The following is a 26,590-nucleotide window of genomic DNA, read 5'->3' as shown; positions in this document are numbered from 1 at the left end:
CCGTTTTCAAGTTGCTGCTAAATAGAAATCCTCGTACCATGGTGGTAGAGCGGTTTCCGTGGATTCGGTTAGAATTTGGATGAGGAAGCTGGATGCTTCCCGAGGCGTGAAATGGCTGCGTTAACCACTTGCACGAGCGCACTCTAGGCGAGGAAAGGGGCGGATACTTTCCGCTCTTCTTTCTCTTCTACGTGACGCAGCAAAACGCTAACTTTGTACTTGCAAGATTTTCCATGAGTTTGGAAGATATGCAAAACAATGCTATCTCCTGTTCTGCATAAAATATGTCTTAATCACAAGATTAATTTTTTAATAAATTTTACGTCTTTGCATTAATTTTCGTTATTTCTATATACGTGGATTAATGAATGTCAATTTCAAACTATATCTATATACAATATACATATTTTTAATATTTCAATTTTCCGTTCTTTGCTATGAAAATATATACAATTAGTTGTATTGTTTATGAATTTTTTTTTGCAAATTTTAATTCGACGATTAAAATCAAAAAATGGTTCTAACCATTTCTTATTTATAGTTCGAGGAGAATATTAGAATTTTAGAATATGTGTGCTTTTCTGGCATTGGCATTTGGAGAATTTAGCGAGTCTCTTCCGAAAAATCGTCATTCTTCTTTCCTCCCTCGCCACCTTCCTCTGTTTTCGGGATTGCCCCTGAACACGTGGATAGCAATATCATCGTACGGATCTCACGAGGAGATATAAGACGAAAGTTATGTGCTTCGCTATGCGCGAGGGAATCGTACATCAGCAGTCGGACGTCTGCGGGGACGTAGAAACGAACGTGAACGAACGAAGAACTACCACCGCCGCCCCGCCAACCCCCTTTCGTTCTTCCACGTCCCCTCTTCCCCAGGAAACCGACCTCCATCTCCTTACCAACCTCTCTACACCGACTTCATCTATTTCCCTCTCCCATTTTCTCTCACTAACGTTCGCATTTTGCTGTCTTTTCGAATTCGCTGTGACGCTTATTTATATATATATATATATATGTATATATATATATATATATATATATGTATATATACACGTAGATCTTTTATATATTTCTCCATGTGCCTGCTGATGTGTATATGCGTTCAATATGCTGTATGTATTATTGGTATTCCTTACACGTAAAATACCAAAGCAAGCGACAGGTGCATAAGTATTTGTGTATACAATGCTGGGTGTGGCAGCCGTAGCGAACTATTATTTTAGTCGATAGAGATATGTTATGATCTTTCAAGGACCGGAAAGTCAGAAGTATATTACCTATTCTTGTATTGCGAGAAATAGTTGAATTCTCGGTTGAATTGTATGCTGTGCGATGCGAAAGGAAAGCTATTTCTTTCAAAGTCATGTGTTAAGAATTGTATGTCAGTATTTATTTCTTCTACAATTCTACTCATAAAGAACATTGAGACAATATCAGATAAATAAAAAATAGAAAAAGATATTTTGAATCTCAAAATACGAAATACAAAATTTTTTAAGAGATAATTTGATATTTTATTAAATGTAACAATAAGAAAAATGATTTACTTATTTCTTCTTTGGAAAAAAATTTTACTATGATTACTCTAAGATCTTTATAAAATCTTTTACATGTATCTTATGTCTTTTCGAAATTTAATACAAAAAATACAGTGTGATTCACTGTCGCTAATTTTATGCGATTGAGAAAATTAAGAGTAGCGAATGCTGTTTCAATCTCACTGGGGACCATCCTATTTTTCGTTGGTGGCACGTGAATTAAGTCCCTTCGCTATCTTCAGTCCTCACGTAAATTACGCGACGTTCCGTGGAGAGAAATAGCTGCCTCTTCTTTTCCCCGCACTCTTTCTACTTTATTTACATATAGATACGAAAGCCATTGAGCTGGCAGGAAAGTACTTCCCTCTTTGTGACTTGATTCATTCAACATCGATAAAATTTGCCTAGTCAGAATTATCACCAAGTTTGCATGAATCGCGAATATCGTGTTAAACTATATTATTTTCGAATAATGTAAATAAAGCTTGTAACTCTGCGCCTATCATTAATTTTCTTATTTTGATCTAATTTTGTTTTGAATATATAATTTTCATGTAACAAATAATTTAAGCATTTATAATAGAATTCACATTTATCTCAATTTTATTGATATGAAATAGTATATGATATGAAATAATATCAGAGAAATATTACTCTTACTCTCTGAAAATATATAATAATATATAACAATTATTTATATACAAAAACTCCTAATCAGAAAATTAAATAAGTCGTAGTCAGTTACAAAAGTATAGGAATATTTTTAACATTCATTGTGTCAATAGAAAATTCTGTATTTCCGTATTAGATTCAGCATCCAAACGGGCAAGCGTATTATGAACACACACATAAACATCCCTTGGCGTTATCAGTTGTCGGACGCCGGGGTGCCGGATATTGTCGCATCCTCCGTTTTGCTCTCTCGACTCCGCAAAACGGAGTAAGCGAGATATGTTGTTGGAACAAAATATAGGAAGGCAGGGCAGAATGGAATAGTGCAAACTAAGTCACAGATTTAATTATCTGTCTCTGACGATCGTATTGCTTAGAGGAAAAACGCTGACACGGATATAAGTTATATTACCGACGTTTCCATTATTTTTATAAGATGTACGTGACGTATAATTTGCGAATTATCGTTATTTATTATTTCGAATTTTTACATGTATATCATGAAATTTAGTTCTTCCTTTTCAAATGATAGAATATTTGTTTTGTAAGACTTATGCAAGAATATTTTATGAATAGCAAGAAATACATTTAAATAGGCATAAGAAAAGCATTTTTTTCTGAACAATAAATGTGAAACTTCGATAGCGTTTAAATTATATGTCCTTTTTTACCTGAAAGCAGATTTCTCCGAATGAACCGACAAAAAACATCCAACCTTTACTTTTTTTACGATCTTAGGATTTTCAATACTTTTTTTCAGCCGAAGCAAAACTAAATGTTTTTATCAAAGAACTCGTAAAAAACGAAACAGACATTTTCCAAGTGAAAGTTGCGTTCTTCTTATTAAGGATAGACTCTGCTATTTTTTTGTACAAAAAATGTTTATGTAGAGAAAGTTTTGGGATGTAGTCGGCGCGTTTTATCACTTTTCGGATATTATGTTTTTGTTATGTCGATTTCGTTGGAAAATTACCATTCTGAAAAGTTAGTAACATATTATCTAAAAATTTTGTCTTTTCAGATAATATGTTACTAACTTTTAATATATAAAAAATTAATGACACAGAAAATAAAAAATGTATTTTCTATGAAATTATTATAGCATTTTAATTAAACTGACGCAACTATCTTATTATTTGCAATTTGCAAATATATTTTATAAACGTAATTTAAGAGGACAGCTATCATAGTTTTGCCTTCAAAATTATACATTTTAGAATACATGTCTCACTGCTAAGGATTAATAATAAATTAGAAATTGCAACATTCAACAAATAATAATTTAAAAATTAAAATAACAAAGAAGTTAAAAATTAAAAAAGTAGTGGATTATTTTAAATTGGTTATCTGTACACGGAGGAAAATGTACATTAATAGTTAATATATCTGCTTTGCTGTAAAAATGTCAAAATTTTTTGTGGATCCTAATAAATATTTCTTCATAGTAAGAGAGACATATAGTATATTGAAAACCATCAATTTATTGCGAAAATACGCAAAATTACTCATAAATCACGAATATTAATTTTAAAGCTTGCTTTATTAATAATTAATATATTTATTCTCATCCAGAAGTTCAGTATTCTTCAGTATTAGCTATAGCAATAATTATGATAATAATGAAAACATGAAGATTTTCATGCGAATTCATGCGATTTTCACTGAATTTGCGTAAATTATAAATTATAGGTTTGTTGTATCACCCAATTAATTTTTTTTCGTGTATATTTACAAACAATTGTATGTAAATTTTAATAGCAATATTAACTCTCTTTGTCATAAAAAAATCTTATATATATATCAAATATTATGTCATTAACGACAAACAAAATAATTTATTCAAATTCGTCGACTATACTTATGTTAGTAATTAATGCGAATTTACCTATATCAATAGTTAATATACCAATTCTCATCCGGAATTTAAGTATTTTTATATGTATTTTTCAAATATTATTTATTAATTAAATCTTTAAGGTATCTACAAATATATAATAACATTACAGCTACTTAATTAATTTATAAAAAATATATATTTTTTAAGCAATCAAATCGGATATTTAATTAATAAAGAATATATACAATATTATTCGAAATATTTAACTTTGACTGTGATGATGGCGTACTTGATACATTTTTCAAGAATTATTTGTTATTGTTACTGTATATTTTTATAAATTAATAATTACAAAAAATATATTTAATTGCTCAAGATCTATTTTATATTATATCAATATATATTTGTCAAACAACTTTTATTCAATATACGAGAAAAATTAATCATGTAAATGCATATTAATTATGCATACTTAATAGTTAATGATTATATAAATTTTTCTCCAGTATTTCAATATTTTTGTGAGTGCCTTTTGATTAATTACTATATTAATTATTTGCAATAAACGTGTCTATGCCGCGCGCCGTGAGCGGAATCTTCTAGAATTGTCTATTAACGAATGATATATTAATTATTAATATACCCATCTTTATGAATACTCCAAATATATTAATCTTAATATAGCATTACATTTGTAGGAAATTATATTTTTATTTTTACTTGATAACTGAAAGTTTTCATTGAACTCTATACGTACACGGAAAAAAAACACAGCTGAAAACTTCACTGATTCAGCAAATCTACAGTCATAATATACAGACAGTCAATTTTCTATGTTAAAATAGCAAAGTTGACAGCTAAATAACATTAGCGATTTGTTAATCCATCAAATCTTCTTAGCTATCGATGTTGAATGTACGTAGTAAATTATAGGTTTGCTGTGTCATCCAATTAATTTTTTTCCGTGTATATTTATAAACAATTTGTACGAGTTTTAATAGCAATATTAACTCTCTTTGCCATAAAAAATCTTATATATACAGGGTGTCTGGAAATAATCGCCAAATATTTCCTGGGTAGGGAGGATTAAACTGAGTCGAAAAGTCCTCTATCATTTTGCAATTTTCGCAATAGTTAACAAGATATTAATTACTAAAAATTGTCAAATATAAATATTGGTCTTGAATAATTTTTTACTCAAATAATATCAACTTTACAGAAAAACTGCAAGGGACAAAAATCATTTATTTTCTTCTCATAAAGTTCTGAGAATTTTTTTAGAATTTTTTCAGAATTTTTTAATATCATTTTCTCATGTTGATAAAATGGCGATTATTTCCAGACACCCTGTATATCAAATATTATATCGACAAACAAAATAATTATTCAAATTCGTCGACTATACTTATGTTAGTAATTAATATAAATTAGTGAGAGAGAGAGAGAGAGAGAAAGAGAGAGAGAAAGAAGAGAAAAGAAATTAGCTTCAATACACGTAATTTCATAAGAATGGATATCTTTAATATATAGTCGATTTATTATTATTAAATATCACAAATTTATATTAACATTTATACATTTCTTACAAAAAAAATCAAGTTCAAACTTATGATATATTAATATTTACTAAAGACTTTTTTTCAGTGTATATGTTTAACTTTTTATTCATACTAATTTTATAATTTAAGTTAACATTTTATTTAATTTACCGGAACGAAATATTATCTAACACTTTGAATAATATTAGGAAAGAAAAATTAAATCAATTGGTATAAATTGAAATATTTCGAAAATTGTACAATATATATAATTTCCACACAATTACACTTTCTTCTAAGAATGTGTTTCAAAATCACCCCTAATATAATTAAGCGCAAAGATTATTTCGCTTCGTATGTATGAAGCGTGCCGAAGGGTGGGCATATGGGGCTTGAAAGAGTTAAATCGTGGTCGGTGTGGGACGAGCTAGCGACGAGCAAATAATCGAGTTTAATTGCAAAACCGTCGGAATGATTTAATTATGCTGTACAACGTTGTCGGATATATATTATGTACCACTGGCATGTACACATATATCTCCAATCTTCCTTTTTACCCTTTTGGGATACCTAATAATAAGTGAAGCATCGTTCTATGTATAGTATTGCACGCTTATTTTCTCATATATTGAACCAAAGTTGTTTGACAAATATTAATGTAATATAAAATAGATCTTGAGTAATTAAATATATTCTTCATAATTATTAATTTACAAAAATATACAGTAATAATAATAAATAATTCTTAAAAAATGTATCAAGTATGCCATCATCACAGTCAAAGTTAGATATTTCAAATAATATTGTATATATTCTTTATTAATTAAATTTCCGATGATTGCTTAAAAAATATATTTTGAGTAAATTAATTAAGTATAATATTTTTACAGTATTAATGTTATTTTACAGTAGTAGAAGATGTATTTAAAAGAATGAAAATGACGTTAATTGAATTTCTTATAAAAATTTTAAGTAAATTTTGAAGTAATTAGGCAAATAAATTTCTTATCTTCTTCTCGCTAATGATCTCCAAGGAGTTCTTAAAAAAAGCTTTTAAAAAGATTCAAGACTTTTGTTACTTGCAAAAGAAGCTTTACTGAGGGAATAATACTTGGCTTGATTTATGACAGCTTTTATGTATTCTGCTCAGGCGCTATGCACAAGTGTATGCATCAGCATACATGTATACATGACATCGCAACTGTAGTTAGACACTATCGCAACGATCATGAGAAAGAGAACTGAGTGGAGTTTTTCCAGTTGGATTCGTTTACATTATTACACATATCAAAAACCGAGCATATTATGTATCCCTTAGTATCCAGTTTCTTTTTTTCAGAACTTTGGCCTTATCTTCTGTTGCTTTTTGTCCATCTGTGGTAATATAGCTGCACGCGAAGCAACGTTTCTCACGAGGTCAACCTGCGACAGAAGATCTCTGCCTGATAGTGTTAATTCATAGCACGCGAACTCAGGTTAAGGAAGATTGATAAAGGGGATTCGAGTAAGAGTCTGTATTTTTTATGGCGATTTTGACCTGGCAACATAGTTATCCCATGCATCACGTCTCTCTAAATAACGCAATCAATGATTAATATGAAGGTGTTTTGTAGAAACACCGCTTTCAGATAAATTTATGGTCTTTTATCTTTAAATTCAAAAAATAAAAAATGCTTTAATTCGAGTAGTTGAGTTATAAATTAGCTGTGAGTAAAGTATAAAGAACTCTTTTGAGAAGCTGCCAGGACTCTACCAATTATATCAAAATTTTAGAAATGGAGTGCTAACTTAACAGAAGTAAGAAGGAATTGGAAAAGAAAAGAAGAATGGAAAGATTTCCTGAGGTCAGCGTCTTGAAATCGAAATACATCTTCCGACTAGCGCGCTACGAATGGAACAGCTTGTCGATATGGTTACAGCTGAGTTCCAACAATGTTCTAATACTATAGTTATTAGATTATCCATTTTTGCTTTCGAAGAATTAAAACTTATATATTGTTAAATTCATAATATCAAATTCCTATAATTTGAATTATCTTTAATTATTTCCACTGCTACTACTCAATATATCATTAATTTAATTAATAGGGTTAAACAATTTAACTAAAAAATGTATTAAATTTAATTCAACTTTAGTTTATTATTTATTAAGTATTTATTTATTATATACGTTACTATGATTTTGAAATTAATCAAAGAAATCGATTAATTTATTTTGACGAAAATTAAAATAACAAAAGGTTATTTAATTCAAGGAATTGAATTATCATAACTCCTTTTAATATTTAACAAGGTATATAAATTTTGCAAAGATACATTTTACAACATTGCATATGATACATAAAAGCCAGTAAATCAGATATGATATTAACATACAAAATCGTTTATCTCTAGAAACAGTTGAGTTTCCGATTTATATGTTCACTGAGGCTTTTTTCAGTATGGTATATCATATACCTACAATAGAAATGCTGAACGTTTTTTAACACTCTGTATTTGAGTGTGTTAAAATTGTGTGATAATTTTTGAAATTTTAATTTGAAATTACTTTAATTTATTATTTTAAATATATTAATAGAATCCAAGTAGTACTAATGGAATTTGTAATTAAAAGTAGAAATATTTATGTTTTTCTTATACTTTAGAGGGGAAGCATCATGCTAGATTCGCAAAGTTAATACGCCATATTTTCAATTTTTGGATTTTTTAAATAGAATGTCGTGCTAACTTTATAGATTCTACTTTTGAGTATCTGTGAAGTTAATATGACATTCTGTTAAAATGAAAGAAGTAATGATCATGGTAGAATCAGAAAGATGAAGCATGATGGGGCAAGGAGGGGGTAAATTTCGACCAATTAAACGCTATCGACATTTCTATCTACTACTTTTCTTCGGAATACTTCACCTTTCTGATTTCACTATGACAATAACATTTTTTTTCCATAGTTCTACAGTTCCTTATAAAAATAAAAAAAGAGTTCTACATTTTTTATACTAATAAACGAAAATTGAAGAAATTGTAGCCAGAACTCTGTTTAAAAATAATTATAGAGTATAGATCTCTGCTATAATACTATATAACAAGAAATATCGCTGGAATTGCAATAAACCATACTTTTTCTTCAAATGTCTTTTATATAGAGTATTAAAAAAACCATTCAGCCTTTATTCATTAATGGTGTACACCATTAATGAACATAGGTCGAAAGTTCAACCAATAATTTTAGTTTCATTTATTTTACAAATAAATCTTCAATTTCGTAGTAAGACAAACATAAATATATAAAATATGGTAAATTAAAAATAATAAATATGACAAGGATTTTTTCCTAAATCTTTGCAACAAGATACTTAATCCTGATTTCAACTGGTATAATATATATGTATTCGAAATAAAGCTACATCTGTTCGGGCGGGAAACTCTATCGCATTCTAATATCCAGATATTCACAACGAACAACGAGTGCTTCGAACAACAGCGAGTATCGGATTTTTCATTCCGTGTGTCGTTGGAAGCGAGCGGAAACTGTAATCACCATCTTTTCATTGCCCTATACATCCAACGTTCATCCTTTTTTTATTGTGAATCCACGTAAATCTGCGGTAACAGCGATAAACCTGCAAAGCTGCGAACGTCCAACATTTATTATTGCTCTCGCGTGTGAAGTTTGATATCCCGGGCGTACATGTATATGCGCGATTGTGCGCCAGTGAATGTACAGATAAATGCAAAGGGCGACGCTACTGTTCCTGGTATAGTGGTTTGCTGTTAGTGCGTAGGGGATGGGTAGACGTTGGGGTTGCGGCGGATTCAGTGGGGGCGAGAGAGGTTGGGAGAGAGATGGGGCGGGTAGAGGAGAAGGGGTGGGGCGTGCGCCCTGCACCTCATAAACTTAAACCCTAATTAACCAGCGCTACGACTACTGTTGCGCTCTACGTGCGTATGGTTCTCGTTCATACACACGAACGCACTTCTCGACGCTTTTCTCTCTCGCTCCTTTACCGCGTAGGTTCGTATGTATACGTGTATATGCACGTTCGGCGGTATTCTCTAGTGAGAGACGCGATGTTTATTGCCCGACTTCACGTAAATTAGCTCCGCCCGCGAAACTATCCGGTGGGTTCCGTTCGCGGTGAAGCCATAACCGTTGTTTCCGAAGACGAGTCAGGTGCTCGAATTTTCGCACTACATGCTCCGACATGGACTCGACATATATCTATCCTTTGGGATAACCTTAAATCGTTCTATCAAATATTTGAAAGACATTACCAAACTTTGCTTTAATTTTTTTTTTATAACAAAATTTACACTTGCCAAAGTTTTATGTTACCGTATAAAATATTTTCTGCAGGACAAAGCGAAGTAATCGATTAATTTTAACAAGGATAAATTCTGAATGGCAATTTTTTTTTTTACTATAAATGATAATATTTTGAGAGTTAAAATTTATAACGTAATCAATTTTTAGTCATATATGTTCCAACTATTAAGTTAAAATTTTAGAATCGTAACTTTATTCCATTATTAATCTAAATGTGTGTACATTAAGATGTTGAATGGATGTGTTAAATGTTTCAGAAAAATAGATTATTATTAGATTGTTCCATGGGGAAGTTTATATCGAGTTGAAAAATATTATACCATTATGTAAGAATATTTATTCGTTGAAATCCGCTTATTCGAGTCTGCAAACAATCTTACGCAATACATCTCGAGCATACTTAATGGAATGTCAGCTTAGCAGAAGCCATGCTTTCTTCTTGGAATTCAAAGTGTACGTTTATATGTATAGATGAATTCAAGGCACGTCAGACTTCTCTTGTTAACATTATAGTGTTACATCGATAATAATCAGGCGAATAAAATAGAGAAAATTTATGGTCATACATTTTTTTCTTCGCTCGTTACACATACGCACGCACATGCACGTATCTTTTATTATCATAATCTTTTATATTCTATAGATCATATACATATAACGATATTTTACGTTACAATTTTTTATATAAAAAAAAATTTGCTTTAATTTGAGAAATTTTTGCTTTAATTATGAATGTAATAAAGCTTTGAAAATTGTACATATATATCTGTTCCAATGAAAGTATCATGCTTTTTTATTACCATATATCTTCCTATTCTACGTACAAATTCTTCTGTACATATAAAATGACATTTTTTAAAGTAGCATTTAAATTTTATGAAGAGATAAATTATTCTTTTATATTTATGACTATTTTGCTATACATATATAATATTATACTGTAAAAAATAAAATGTTAATTTTAACTTACAGTCGCATAGTAGACTTTCTGAGACATGTAAAAATATTAAAATTAATACGTTAATTTAATTTAACATCTTTGCATGTCTCAGAAAATTCACTAGATGATTGTAAGTTAAAATTAACATTTTATTTTTTACAGTGTATACATACAGGTATGTCAGGTTATTGCTATCAAATTATTGAAATTCATATACATATGTTAAAAAAAATTATTAAATATTTTTATTATAATTTTTTAAACCCAATAATATTCAATCTTTAAGAAGTTACGCTAATTTATTAACGAGATTTATTTATTTTGCTCTATTCCTTTCCGGTCTTAATCTCGGCAACTGATCTACAGATATGAAAGTAATTGTTACTGCTTGTAATACGAAATTTCATCAGAGATTACCAAGTTACACACATCCTCCCGATTATGTGCGTGTACTCAATGGCGCAGGCGTGATTCACACGTGTAGAAGCCATTTACAGAGGCAGCTGCACATGTCAGAAATAATTCTTGTTGATATCGGAGCAAGCGCAAAAGATATCACATATAGTTTAAAGGCTGGAATAAAGTCGCATGAGAGGAAATTATTACGAGAAATTTATCAAGGAAATCACTGTGCAGACACAACACTTTCGCAGTCACGCACACTCAATCCTAGGTCTCTCTCTCTCTCTGTCTCGTTCTCGTTACACGTCACGGCTTTAACCACGACGCGATAATACCCAGACAAATGTTTTCTAAAAATATCTTACCGTGCATGCGATCACATCGTATTGTAAGAACACTCGGCGTTATTTTTGTACATGTATTTTGTAAGATTTTCAACGGCACGGAATGATTGACACGTGACGTAGGCGTAATCCGACGGACGCGGACGTTCGGCTCGGACCAGTCGTCCAATCTGCGCATGTCGCGCCGTGCCAATATGGCGACTCGTCCAGTCCACGAGAGAGCGTCACGGGATGGGAGTGTTGTGTGGCTGCACCGTGATGGAGCTTGGTCGATGCGATGGAAGTCACGGAACGCCGATAGGCGGCGGCTCGATCGCACGAGCCGCGAACGGTCACCGGCAACAGTTACCGCGACGCGATGGGGAGTCGGGGACTTCGGGGAGTGGCGAGGGCCGTCCAATATGGCTGCCGTGTCGTTGTACGAGACTTGTCTCTCGCGGTCTTTCAATTGTGATAATTTTCTTACTGTTTCCCACGGCGATTTCAAACGATTACCAGCTCGCTCGCAATGTCACCGATTGACCGTCGACAAAGGTATGTAATTACCGATTGATATCGCGGAAACTTCCGTTTAAAGCGCAACAGCTGTAGCCATCTTATCAAAGAGTTTACACCTACATATTCGCGCGGGCTTGTGTATGTGTGTATGTGGAAGCGAGTGTCTTCAATTAGTGCGAAGCAGGAGATGTATTGTTGACGAAACTTGGATCAAACTCGAATAAAGCGCTTGATTAGCAACGCGAAATGTATTTAGTTTTGCTGAGTTTGATTTAACGGGGAAAAAGTTGTAATTCAACACTTTCGTTCTACGATAGTATACGGAGCGGTTGAAATTATTTTTAAACGGTTTCATTATGCATTAGGTACTGTGCGGGCGGGCAAAAGTTTAGCAAAAATATTCATGGTAAAAATTATAATACCGCAATTTGCATTTCATACGTAATCTCATATAGTAACAACCATTAACTTTTTCTTCCGCGGATTATATCCACAATTTGTATACGTGCTCCAGCATTTTAATTGCGTGGTTATCGTCGCGCTTTCTTAAATTTCTTAATGTAAATGAAAATTCATTTTATTTGGACACGCGGAATCAAGGTAAACACAGAGATCGGGCTACGCTTATGTACGCAATTAAATTGCTTCTCCCTGAATATATTGATAAGCTTAAATACTGCGCGAACTAAGCAAATTAAGTATTATAATTTTTATTCGAAATTAGAATATATAATTCTTAACGTTTTGGTTCATTTGCATTTTTTATTTTATGACGACTTTCTTTATTTGTAATCGATAAAAATCAGAGGATCAATTGTGTATCTTGAAACTTGATGAAAATTACAAAAAGTGAGCAAATTCAGGGTACGTTTCAAAATTGACTGCCTGTACTGAAAATTTATAGTGCACGTGATGTAACCTGTAGCATTTTCAGCGCTGGCAGTAAATTTGAAACACAGTAAGTGTTGACCAGTGAAATCACAAATATTCTAATAAGTTTGCTCGCTTTTGTAATTTTCTTTTTCATATTTCAAGATACACAATAGAAGATATCTCCAGAATAACACATGTGCAGCATGTGTAGATATTTGTAGACATATTTGATGTTTCTTGGTGATTTGCAAGAATGCATTGCTTTTCTGACAAGGATACACTAGTCGAAAACAGGTTATTTATGTTAAGTGACGATGCACGCAAAGCAGTTGCACGTGGAACATCTCAAAGTATCTCAGTATGTTTGGAAATCTCATAAAACTTCCATGTTTATAAATAATTAATTTATAATTTATAATATTATTATTTATAATTTAATTATACATATGAATACTGAAATTAAAATTTATAAATATTCATTTATGAATGATTAATTTAGATATTATAATGCGAAGCACTTTTATTAAATCCAACATGCTTTATTAACTCCGATAAATAAATATTACATATATATTTTTTGGACATGAATTTTCCTTCACCGCTATATTTATTCATCTAGATCAAAAATCTTCATTTAGATCTTATTCATCTAGATCTTAAATGCTAAAAGAAATAAAATATTATGATTAATTGACAAATTCTTAAAATAGATGCGCAAAAATATATTGAAATGGAATAAATTCTATTTTAGCAATAAAAATTTTAGCAAAAAAAATAAGCATGTTTTAGCAATCGGGGATTCTACATTATTTTTTATCCGATATACAGATTATGTAAAAAGGACCACCACACACAAAATGATATAAGTTGCAGAAGGTCGCTGAACCAATAAGCATCCACCATAAAGACGCCATGTTGATTTACATAAGATGCTCATTGGTCTAGAAACAGTGCTGGGATTTACTTGCACATTTCGGTCGATTTTCAGCGTGGTTCCTGCCCCTTATTTCATCAATCCGCGCGCAACCTAAATGCCAATCGGCCTTATGCTGTGATTATGCAGTTTATATAATTTTGTGTGTGATGGCCCTAATTTTAAAGCTTAATGTGCGCAAAAATATCTTTATTTTTGATCATATGTTAAAAGTTAAAATAATAAGTTATAAATTACTGGTGTTTTGATACTCTTGGACAATTAATTTGAAATTAATTAAATTATATAAATTAAAAAATATTTTTAATATTATAGTTTTATATGATTATATTATATTTTACGCAAAATTTATTTTTTTTTGCTGTTTTTATTAAATATCTTTATTGAAATTTAAAAATTCAAAACTGATTTAATATTTAAAAAATTAGAAACTAATTCTTTTTTTTGAAATAATTTTTCACAATGAAATATTCATGTGTATTATTATGCTTAATGTAAACAAATATAAATCTTTAATTAATTGAAAGTTGGATCTGTCTGCACAACGTTTTATTATCACACCATGATGTGTTATATGAACAGAAAAACTCATCCGAAACTCGCTTAACGGGTAAAGAAGGATCGATGGAGCAAGGCAAACGTATAATGGATGAGAGATACGCGAGGGATGCAGAGAGATAAGAGTTTCCGATCTTTTCTTTTTAGGGTTGGTGTCGAAATACCTTGAAATCTATTTAAAGAACCTACCAAGATAATATTGTTCCGGCATGCTATTGATTTTTTTCCCTCCTATTTCGTCGGACTTCTGAGCAAAATTAAATTTTTTTAAGTCGCCGATTTCTGTTATTGAAACTGTTTAATCTTCATTGTAATACGGTTTATTGGATACTAAATTTAAGTACATTTTATTTTATATCATTACACCGTTTATTTTATATCCATTATGTATAATATTCCGTAATAATAAATAGAAACATATTACTAATTGTAAGTATCTGTATATGCATGTATATTTACGCAAGTGATTTTGTTAATTCTCAACTACATATCTTGTTTTAGAATCTTAATTTACATATCTGCGTCCAAGTCACTTACGGCGCTTTTTGACTGGTTCTGTAATTATCATAAATCTCAATGGAAAAAAATTATTTTTAATGAAATGTCAAAATGTATAGAATCGAAATATTAAAACATAAAAAGATTTTGATAATAATTGAAAAAGCTATGCCGAAAGATATTGAAGAATTTGTGAAATAAGAGTATAATAATCAGTTTTTTTTTCAAAAAATCATATTTTATAATAAAAAAGATACAAATAAAAATAAGTAGTATTTTAAAAAGAAGAAAATATGAATTTAAGAAACAAAAAACGTTATTGATTCATTCTAAAAAATATAATTATTTGCATGAAATATTTGAATGAAATAGGAGCACTTTTATACATGTTCGGAAAAATAATATCGGAAAAGTCAGGTATTTTCTTCTTTAAAAAAAAATGCAATGAAAATATTTTATATTAAATGTATAATGATTTAGACATTATTTACTCACGATTTTATAACTTTGAGAAAATAAAGCAATCGTTTTGCCAAGACGCTTCTCTCACAAAAATACTTTTTTTGACAATGAATCTATGTTTTAAGAAAATAACACATATACTCGAATACAGCACTAATAGACATGTACTTACTAAAAACAAATTTTTACTGTCGGCAAAAATCTATCTAATTTACATTTGACGGGTCCAAGTCGCTCAAGCCAAACTTTGATTGCATCACAATTAGAATTAAGACAACAACGAAACAATCACGGCGATTGATAGAGAAAGGTTCCAAGTTCTTTACCTCTTCACTTTAACTCTGCAATATTAACCGTGCAAAAATAGCGCCCGACTAAAATTTTCACCCGGGTCCAAATGACCCATTCATGTAGTTGAGGGTTAAGTTAGAGCAAGGGTATAAGACAGGGAAGATAAAGAAAGGGAGAGAGGAGAGAGATGAGAGAGAGAGAGAGAGAGAGAGAGAGAGAGAGAGAGGGACCCGCGAGAAGTCTTCAGTACCTAACATTGAGTTGTAAAAGCGTTCGCTCTCACCGCCAAGCGGCATGGTCACTTATGTAAAAGCCGGCTACACGCCGCGTGATGAGTGGATGCTGTTCTATGCGCTTTTTCTTTTTAACTCTTTGGTCTCGCTTTTACACTCTTGCCCGTCGTTAGTTATGTATGCAGGAAGGTTGGTCCATACGCGTTGTACTTATTCCTGCATACTTGTGCCCTACTACGTCGGCTTGTATGGGTCTTTCTTCTTGGTTTGAACAATATTAACAATTGTATTTCTTTTCACGCGTTTATTGATCGAGATTATAAGATTATAAGAGATTATAAGAGATTATAAGATTATAAAATTAAATTTTTTAAATGTTATATGAATTAACGCAAATTTGTCAAAATATATATACTCAAATACCTACAGACTATAGATCTATAGACTATATTAATTTTAACGTGAAACGGATAAACTAATTTAGTTCCAATTGATTTGAAGGTAGCAATTTAAAGGCTGGATTAATGGCATCTCTTGAAGATATGCGCGCGATGATATAAAATAATAAAATATAATTGAAAATAAGGAAAATAAAAAATAAAAGAGATTGTTAAAATATAATTGAAAATTCCGTTTGTGTGAAATCGATTTATTTTTATTCATAATAATTTTTACGCAACATCTTTAGAAATTAAATTATGTATTAGGTGTTGGAATTAATTCGTAGCGTTTTACAAGTGATGGGAAGTACTTTCATTAATGTATTTTTTAATGCTCATGTGAAATAAATAACATTCTTTCATTAAAAACGCTACGAATTAATTCCAACACCTAATAGAACTAGAAAGTTATATAAAAATATTTTTGTACATATGCTGTTTTTCTGCAATTAATTAATAGTTATTTCTCGTTTGTATATTTTTATTCTTATATAGTAATGGAAAGCTAATTAAAAATTTATTTAATTTGTATGGTTATTCTTTCATTATACTAATTGCAATTTAATGCATACACAGATTATGATTTCTTCTAACATTCAGAATATTCATAAATTGAATAGATATAATAAAACAACTGATTCTTATTTTTCGCGTGTGTTATCACATATTTTAGTAAATGTACAATAATGCATGTTATTGACCGAGAAACAGATTATCTATAGTCTATAATATAGAGCAGGTCAGCATGTTGTTAGAACAGCGGTTAGTCGAGAGAGAATCAGAAAGCACGATAAGAGAGAGAGAGAGAAACTGAACCGGTTATGGGCGAGGCCCTTCGATTTTTCGTCTTCTTGTATCCCATCTTGGGCCTGAAGTAGAAGGAGGTGAAAAAGGAGGAGGTGAAAGGAAGCGGTTGGTAGAAAAGAAGGGTATACCAAGTATGGTGGCAAACGGGATGGGGCAACGAGAATCGAGAAGGAGGAGGATGACGCGGGGAGAAGAGAAACGCGAAGGGAATGGGATGAGAAATTCTCGTTGGCTTCGCTTCGATGTCTTTATACGCGCGGCTCTTGTATAGCCATGGGATATATATCTGTCTTACGAGAGCGAGGGGCGCCGCCAAAAAATCAGATCGAGTGTAAAAATCGCATAAACTCGTCGTGCAAACTCGAGAGCTATGTCTGCCCGGTTGGTTCTTCCCTCTCGAAGCTTTCTCTCTTTCTCTTTCTGTTTTCTCTCTCGTTCTGTTCCTTCTCTTTCTTACACACTCTTTACCTTAAGCCCGTTTGATCCTTTTCTCTTTCTCTCTGCTGCCCTTCTCCTCTTTTTCTTCACAACCAGGTCTACAAGCCCGCTCGCATGACTCCACCTCGAGGAAAGGCCGATCACCTTTTATATTTTCTTTTATTCTGCTTGTCTGCCAGCATGAAAGTTATGTGGTTAGGTGGGCTTATGAAGAATCCGCTCTTTATCGACAAGTAAAGCGGTCTCTGCCAACGTTTCGTGGGGCGAAAATAATTTTATTGGGGGATACTGATTACCACCTTGATCAACTGTGCACGCGTGAACACTTGACGTTAATAAAGTAGTCGGCATTAATAAGGCAATATTTCAACGTTCGGATTTTATCTCGACCTTAAGACTACCGGTCTCTTATCCTTTAATATTTTTGTGCATCGATATAGATGAAAAATTTCATTCATTTTTTTTCCATTAAAGAATAATGGATTCTTTTTAATTGCACCCTTACTCGAGAAATGTAAATACCTTGAAATCATATGTATTATTTTTTTTTTTAATAAAAATGCGCTTGTGATTACTATACATGTTGCATAATTCGGTTTTTTAATTTCAGTTTTTAAATGTATGACCAATAATTTTTTAATTGTATTTTAATGATTGTTTTGCGATATTAAGAATTCCACAGTAGGATCGAAATGTCTATTGTATATTATGTACTGATTGAATAAATTTATTACACTCGTACATTCAGTGTTTGGCTCTTACAGACATTATCATTCTTTGATTTATTTTTTTTCTATTAACTTTATTAAAAGCAGATGTGATTAGGTATAATATGTATAATATGACTTAAAAATTAATTTCTATAGGTCCTGTATTTCTATTTAGAAAGTCTAAACATTTTAAACAAATATTTATCAGTCTTCTTGTAAATTTGTTATTTATTTTATAAACTAACATCCCTGTGTAGTATGCAATTTTACAATGGAAAAAAGGGAAAAGAGAGTTTTTTCAAACAATGATTAGGAATTTGAGACAATTTTTTTTCCAAATAATTCCTACAATTATGAGCGGAGTCAAAACGTGTTCAAGTATAATTTTATATCTATTTGCGAAAAATATTTGAATACACAAGCTAGACTAGTTGAGCAAATCGGAACCACAGATCGACCCGGCAGTAGGATGTACCGAAGAGCAAAGAGTGCAGTCGTTGCAATGTACCTTTTAACGAGCTTGCTTTGTTTTGCAGCGCATGCATGTGCATGGTGCATGTAAGTATGGACTACACTATGACTACAATATATGTATAGGTATACAATATATGCGCATACGGAATATAAGCGTGGCCAGACATATGGGGTGTTCTGTTTAAAGAATAGACTTGAATATCTTTATCCAATATCGTTCTAAGCATTGAACAAAAATTGTGAATAGCGTCAGAATCGTTTTTATAAGTTCTATAACAACTATTCTGAAAATTAAAATATTAAAGATTAGCGATGTTTATCTCTTCGAAGAATCGGTCAGTGACCGAAACAAAAGCTGACCCGTAAAGTAAGCAATACAATTAAATTAGTAGCTAGAGATAGAGATTTACTCTTTGAGTAGCAGAGGAGAATAGAAAATGTAGTATCATTCTGGAATCTTAATGCAGAGCGGCTTAGTTCAATGTCTTTCTACCCTTTACTTCGTATTCTAATGCAGTTCACGTACAAGAATGTTAGATTTTCACAGCTATTCGTATTGCGGGAAGAAATATAAGGTATACAAGCGACACCCGGTATATTACCGCAGAATATATAGAGGTGTATAGATAGAGAGACAGAAGGGAGACCGGTTCCATACATGGCTTCCGAAGGCTTCCTTTTCTTGCGCTAAGACCACAAGAGAGACAAGAATCAGCGGTCGTCTTCACTAATGAGATAGAATTGGACGTGGCCGAGATTTTTCTAGACTCATCCCTGGTCAGCGAATCAACTGGATCCTCAAGCATGCTCCCGTCGCCATCTAGTTCGCGACATTCCCGTGAGCGCGATCGGCGGTCCTCTTTGATACGAATCATTTAATTGCGTCCCATTAGCCCGACTTGGGGCCTCCCCTTAGGTGAATGCGGTCAGGAACGAAAGTTGAAAGCCGCTCCAATGAGGGTCTGGTCTCTACTTTTACTCTTTTGCTCCTGCAATCACTTACCAACGTATATGCTCTCGCTCTTCTTCATTCTATTTGTTCTCCGCTTTTCTTCTGGCCCTTCGTTCCCGTAAGCTAGAATCGGCGGTACGATGGTACGCGAGAAGCATCGTCCAACTTTTTCTCACTGGCACGATGACGGTTCGTTATACTGAGTCCGCCATTGGAAGCCTCGGTACGTGATGTGACGCTGGCGTGGAGATGGCGACCAAACAGGCCCAACCTACCACTTTTTCCAGCAAGGGACCAGAATACCTGGTTTTCGAAAGGCCGTATTCCACCCTTTTCTCCTCCCTTCTGCGCAACATTATTCTGCGCGATCCAGAGTTCCCTCCCCGAAATTGCTCGATATCGATCAATCTGGAATGGGTTTTCCTGAAACTGAGACGGTCAATTTCACTTAATATCATTTATTTTTTTTAATGGTGGTGGTGCAGCAACAGTTGCATCATCACGCCATGATATACGTATAAAATGATAACTAAAACACAAAATATTGTATTACTCCGAAAAATTTTTATACGTACGTTTGTATGAAAATTTCATTATATATTTGATTGTATATATAATTATATTTTCACAGGTAAATATATTCGATGCAATTTTATTTTAAACGCAAATATAAAACGTAAAAAAAAATGAATAGTAACAAATAGAAATCATGATCTGCGGCGACTCGTGCGGTTTTCATCTTTTATCTCTTCGTTAATGATGCGTAACCAAGTTACTGAAGCTATGCGATGAAGCTATGCGCTATACGCGTAACGAGTGTATCTGTGATCAGAATGGATAATTTATTCTGCTTTATACGTGTCTCATTAATTTTAACGATCGCTTAAATAACATAAGTAGATTAAAAGATTTATTAATGAATACAATTATAATAATGATTAATAATAATGGAACGTTTTTGGATATCTTGATATCTTATCTTTTATTGAATTTTAATACAAATTATAATTTTTATCTATCACATAGACACACAATTTTACACGTATTTCTTACAAAAAATTTATTTTGCATTATTGCAGGTAAGCATTAAATTCATTCGCACAATTTAGTCGATATGCAGCCATATGAGTAAGTAAATATTAAAATTAATATTTTTATATGTTTATTATGAAATAAGACATACGGAAGAAACAAAATGTATGCTACAAAAAGTTTAATTTGATTTTATAATTTACTAGACATACAAAATTTAATGATTGAAATATTTTTTAAATAATTAATACTTATAAAAAATGAGAATAATTGTTTTCGTATTTATTACGTAAAAATATAAAATACTTTTTATTAGGCAATTTCGAATTTTCTTTGAGATCAATTGTAACTTTCAAATCAATTGTAACATGATTGAATAAACTTCTTCCTCAATGTAGTTCATCGAGAGAAACGTCACGAAATCAAGACAGTAGTCTAGACTTTATAAGGGCAAAGAGACCTAGCTCGTTGGTGTTAGGACTACGGTAGCTAGTGAGGATTTACGGCTGCCTCTATCTTAGCACGGTTTCGTTGAACAGCGCAACACGTTGGACCCCATCGGCAATGGGATTATATCGCATAGAAGGTGGCTTGTATCGCATCAAGATAGGTAGATACCACCCCGCCGCTGCTCGCAATGCACCAGCAACGGCAGCATCAGCAGTAACAGCGATCGTGCCTTAAGTCGACTCACGCTGCATGAGTTCCGTGACGATCGCTCCCTCCGTCCTCATTCCCTTTACAATCCTCCTCTTCCTCTTTATCTCTCTTTCTCTCCGTGCTATACTCCTTAGAGTTTTATTTTCACTCAATTCCGGGAAGTATCGCGCACCATGGCGAAGGGATAACGGGCAGGTGGTGGGAAGGGAAAAAGAAGCACATACACAAAGTTAGCCGAAGGACAGGGATGAGAGAAGGAAGATAGTAGATATACCCGGAGCAAAACGAGGAGAGGTAGTTGGGACAGTGGGGAATCATAAAGCATCCCAGTAATTTAATTCTATGCAACACCGAATAATCTTTTGCTTTTCTGTAATATGCAGCTCAGACGCGGCTGGGATATATTAACGAATTAAAGTATATCTTTGCAGATAAAGCAATTTTACAAGAAAGTGTGTACTGAAGCTATAAAGTTTATGATAACAATTATGATATTTTACATAATTTGTGTTAACTAAATTACTTTTATTAATATTAACTTGTAGTTGATTTTATTCGCTATAGTCAATTTCAATTAGATTACAATTAGACAATTAGACATTTTCTCAAGATGCTTGATGTAATAGAAAATTTGAATATTTGAGCCTTAGGTAGATGCAAATAAACTCGATGTATCCGGTGACTATTTTGAATATTGAATCATTCCTGGATTGTCATCTTTGGCAGACACCGGTAATCTGAACGAGTGTCGAGGTAATAGAGTCATTTTCTCTGGCATATCGGCCGCCGGTCCCGAGTTAATTAATGTCTAGCGAGGCATTAGATCGCTGTCCGCGGGGCAATGCAATATAAATAATAATAATTTGACCGAAAAATGCCGGAACATCCCTCCGATGATTATCTGCTCGTAAATCCCGGCATAAAGATATCGCAACTAAATTGCCGCGGAAGGGTTTCGAGGTGCTAAGAGGCGCGACGAAGAGGGTTAGAGGAAAAGACGGAAAGGAGATAAAGGTGAACGCACACGTACAGGAGGCATTACCGAGCATTTGCCTTGCCCTCACAATCGTGGCAGTATAGCAGTGTGGCGACGATGGTATTGCAATATAAACGGGGCGGCAACAGACCAATCACGCGCCGGCTACTAATTTGCTGGGCTCAAACAGCTGCCGTTCTGCCGCCTATGCGAAACCCTCGGTTTCTACGGCAAGTATATATGCTTCGAATTCTCGATCGAGGATTCGATTCCCCTTGGACTCACGCTGGGATATTCGATCGCATGGCCTTCTCCATTCCTTCTCGTGCTCTTATTCGGCTCGCGTCGCGCTCTTCTTCTTCTTGTCCCGATATCCACTACCTCCTCCTCGCTACTTGGACAAAACATTTCTTAATTGGGTTTCGTCGGAGGGTGATGCCTGTCCGGCTCTTTTGGGAGCAGCCGGCTTTTATTTCTTCGATTATTTATCGAATTTCGTTCTTTTGTAAGAAATGCATTGTCTACTGAATATTTAGTTTGTACATTATTACAAAACTTTTGTTACGGCTGACGTTTATTTCTTCTCGTCATTATTATTAAATGTGACATATTTATTTATTACAAAAATTTCAGTTACTTTCATAGAACTTCCCTTGTGGAGTGCGTTTGGAAAAATGAATTGTAATATCACAATTCGATCAATGATAGAAGCGTACTATATACTCATTCATGATTAATGACTTTGCTATCAAATATGACTTATGTATGTGAATTGTGTTTCTTCTATTCTGGACTTTATGAAAGTTTCCACGATTAACGAGTGTTAACAGTTTTGCATGTCGCAGCGTCCTCGTAATTCACCATGTCTGACAGTAGCCCACGCAAATGGAGATGCGTGAATAATGGCGCCACGGTATTTGCTATATAATGAATTCCCGAGGCTAAAAGACTGGTCTTCTGTTCTTGAACCTCTCCTCAGTGCTCTATGATATACGTCCACTATACTTGGACTATACCCAAGAGTCAATAGGATCTTAAAAGTCCATCCTTTTCACTCGGCCGCTCATACTAATCGGTTTTTTTATCGGTTATTGTGCATTAGTAACTAAACGGGAAAAATCAATAGAATATTAATAAAAAGTATAATAACTGTAAGTAATAACAATAAGTTTTTTAAGAAACTTATATAACTAGTTACTTTTTTGAAAGGAATTGTAAGAGTTTAGAATTATTCAAATTAATGTAGGCTTAAAGTGTTGTTTATTTGAAATATCTTCTATATATTATATATATACATGATTCACACACAATTCTTGAAAAATTTCACTAGACATATTCGAAAATGTCACAATACTTTTTGTTGAGACTATTAAACTGATTTTAAGTGTTTAGTTATTTTTCTTTAATAAAAATCAATTTTTATGTACAGAATAGAATATTTTGGAAAATGCCGTTTTTTTAATTGTATTGTAAAACTATTTACACGAATGATTGAATTGTTTTTTAAAAGTTCTATATTTTCAAACATATGTGTGTCATTTAATAATATTTATTTGTTGCTTATTTATCATTACGTATTCAACTTTTTCTTTTTAATCACTTTTTTTTCCTTCCCTAACCTTTCTCATTTAGAGTTTGAGAAACTTTTCTTATATTGTTTCGTAACTTTCACTCGTATTTGCGATACAGTATTACGCGATTTTAAACTAGACACATCTACAAAAGTGATATAAAAAAGTAGACTACAAAAGACATTTTTATGAACATTCATACGAATGTAAGCAGTTTCTGCGTTCGTGATCTTTATTTCCATATATATTTCTTAGAATCGTCACACGATTGCCGAGTCATCCTTTCAAATTTTAAAATATAACAAATTTATTTTAAATTTAATAACGTGAAGTTTAATTTAATTGTATTAATATCTTATTTCTAATAAAAAAATCCACGAAGAAATATCATTATATAATAACCAACAATATATGCGTTTTATATTGTTTTATATTGTTTTAAATTATACCTTATTTCAAAGTTGTTGATATTTTTTATTACATTTGAAATAGTTTCCTAAATATATTTAGCGTAATTCATATGCAATGCTTAATATCAAGTAATATCTTTGCGGTAACTATTATAATTGGATTAGTACCTTGGATGTTTCTTGTCGAAGAACACGTACGCCGGACCATAGGTAATCCAATAAGCATCTAATAGCATCGATCTCTTAGACATTTAGTCCATTAGATTCCATGTTAGTTTATTGGTTCACGTTTTACGGGGTTACCCAAGAGTATTCTCGTATTCTGTTTCCCCTCTGTATTAATCTTCCTTCCTTTAATTTTATTTTATATTAATTAATGTTTGTCAACATTTTTTATGCGATACGCATTCAGTTGCATGTAATTTACAAATAGCAACTATATTGTTTTATAAAAATACGCCAAAATTCTTCGATCAATTTTACTTTAATACCTTTAATCCTTTTTGATAGATTACATAATGTTATTTTCTATATATTTTCATCTATGTTTGCTACAATATTTATTAAATTTGTTTTGATTAATCAATATAGAACGATTGATACGAAGCAAGAAAAAAAAGTTTTTAGGACTGTCAAATCGTAAACAAGAAGACATCTTGACATCTGAACAATTTATGATGCAGTTATTTTCAGAGGTGTTATAATAACGGTTCTTATAATGTATCAGTTAATCTTTGCATTCTATTGTACGTAGAATATCACATTAACTCCTTAATCTCCTGAATTAATCTTTATTTATGTTAGGAAATCTCGTGAGTGAAATAAGCGCGTGAATGGTGCTAATATACAAATTACATACAATAAACCAAAACTCCCTTCGCTCCTATGGCACTCTGTCATGTACATTCAATCAATGCCTGTATTTTGGTTACTGTGAAATATAGCCAATCTCGAGAATGCTCATCCCTGACTTTAGACCCCCTCCTCCTCTTTCATTTACCCCTTCGCAGACTGAAGCACTATATATACTGTAATATTCCATCGGATATGCAAATCAATCCTATGGTTTCCAATTTGATTTATCTACTGAACGCAATTCGTTTAAGTGTATCCCGATTCCATTTCGATTGAGCGACCGCGTTCAAAGCTTTGTTTAAAGCACATCGAATAATATATTGTATTTCTAATCCTTCTCTCCGGCGTTTACGTAAGTTGCACTGGACGAAAATTTCTGCGCGACTTAGCCAATCTTATAATGTCTGATGATTAATTCTCCGGGTCCAATTTCTTTAAGTGTGCTATAAATTGGCCGAGAATTAGATAGTTACTTTGATCAAGAAAAGGCGCGTTTTAAAATTTATATACGCGCGCGCGCACTTGTGTGTATATACTGGGCATTTTCTAGATGCTTCGGTAAAACACGTTTACTCACTCCATGAGCGAATTTAAATATAAGTAAAAGGCTTTACTGGCACAATCCAGGAGTATCGTCTTTCTTTCTGGAAGTTGATTTGCCTTGCATGAAGCTTAGAAGGGGCTGCTTCTGCCGGGAATTCGTTTCACGACGTACGGTTGGTTTCTCGTCTCTTCTTTCTTTTTCTTGGCAATAGAGGCAATGAGGAAGAAGAAAGAGAAAGAGAAAGGGAAACTTCGATCTCGAATTCAACCTAGACATCGCGACACCAACGTAGTTCTCTTAACTGATTTTTTGTCTCGCTTACTCTTCATCGTGCAGTTTTTCTTTTAAAGAACAAGAAAGTCTTTTGCCTTTTTTATTTATCAATTTATCATATCAACACCATATTTGTTATGGAAAATTAATGTAATTATTTTCTGCAATTATGTACTTGTTTAATATTAAATATGCTGATATTATTAATGCTATATGATTAATATTATATTCACCGTATTCTTGATCTTTTATTAAGTGATTTCAATGTACTAAATATTTAAATACTTTGTTTTACTCTCTTAGTCGAAAATTGTGGGGTATATTCATGAAAAGCAACGGTTATAAAATGAAGCCTAATTGTGAACTAATCCCATTTGATCCCCGTAATGGCATTCCATTTTCAAGTTTGACTTCTTCCCTTTTCTGAAGGAAAAACTCTTAGTTTTATATAATAATTAATAATATTTTTTACTGATAAAAGAGTTTTAAAAATTATTAAAGAA

At 32.4% G+C, this 26,590-nt stretch overlaps 1 protein-coding gene and 1 pseudogene across 11 annotated transcripts in view; one reads left to right on the top strand and one right to left on the bottom strand.

The window, feature by feature from the left end:
- Ubx (ultrabithorax) overlaps positions 1-26,590 on the top strand; it is a 388,698-nt gene that overhangs the window by 319,850 nt on the left and 42,258 nt on the right. The window lies entirely within an intron of this gene.
- On the bottom strand, positions 16,789-22,842 carry LOC147910532 (uncharacterized; annotated as a pseudogene).

The sequence above is a fragment of the Acromyrmex echinatior genome, chromosome 2 (assembly GCF_024713525.1).
Source record: "Acromyrmex echinatior isolate Ae372 chromosome 2, ASM2471352v2, whole genome shotgun sequence".
Taxonomy (NCBI): Eukaryota; Metazoa; Arthropoda; class Insecta; order Hymenoptera; family Formicidae; genus Acromyrmex; species Acromyrmex echinatior.
Note: the sequence above shows the minus strand (reverse complement) of the source record. Positions and strands in the feature narration are given on the sequence as shown.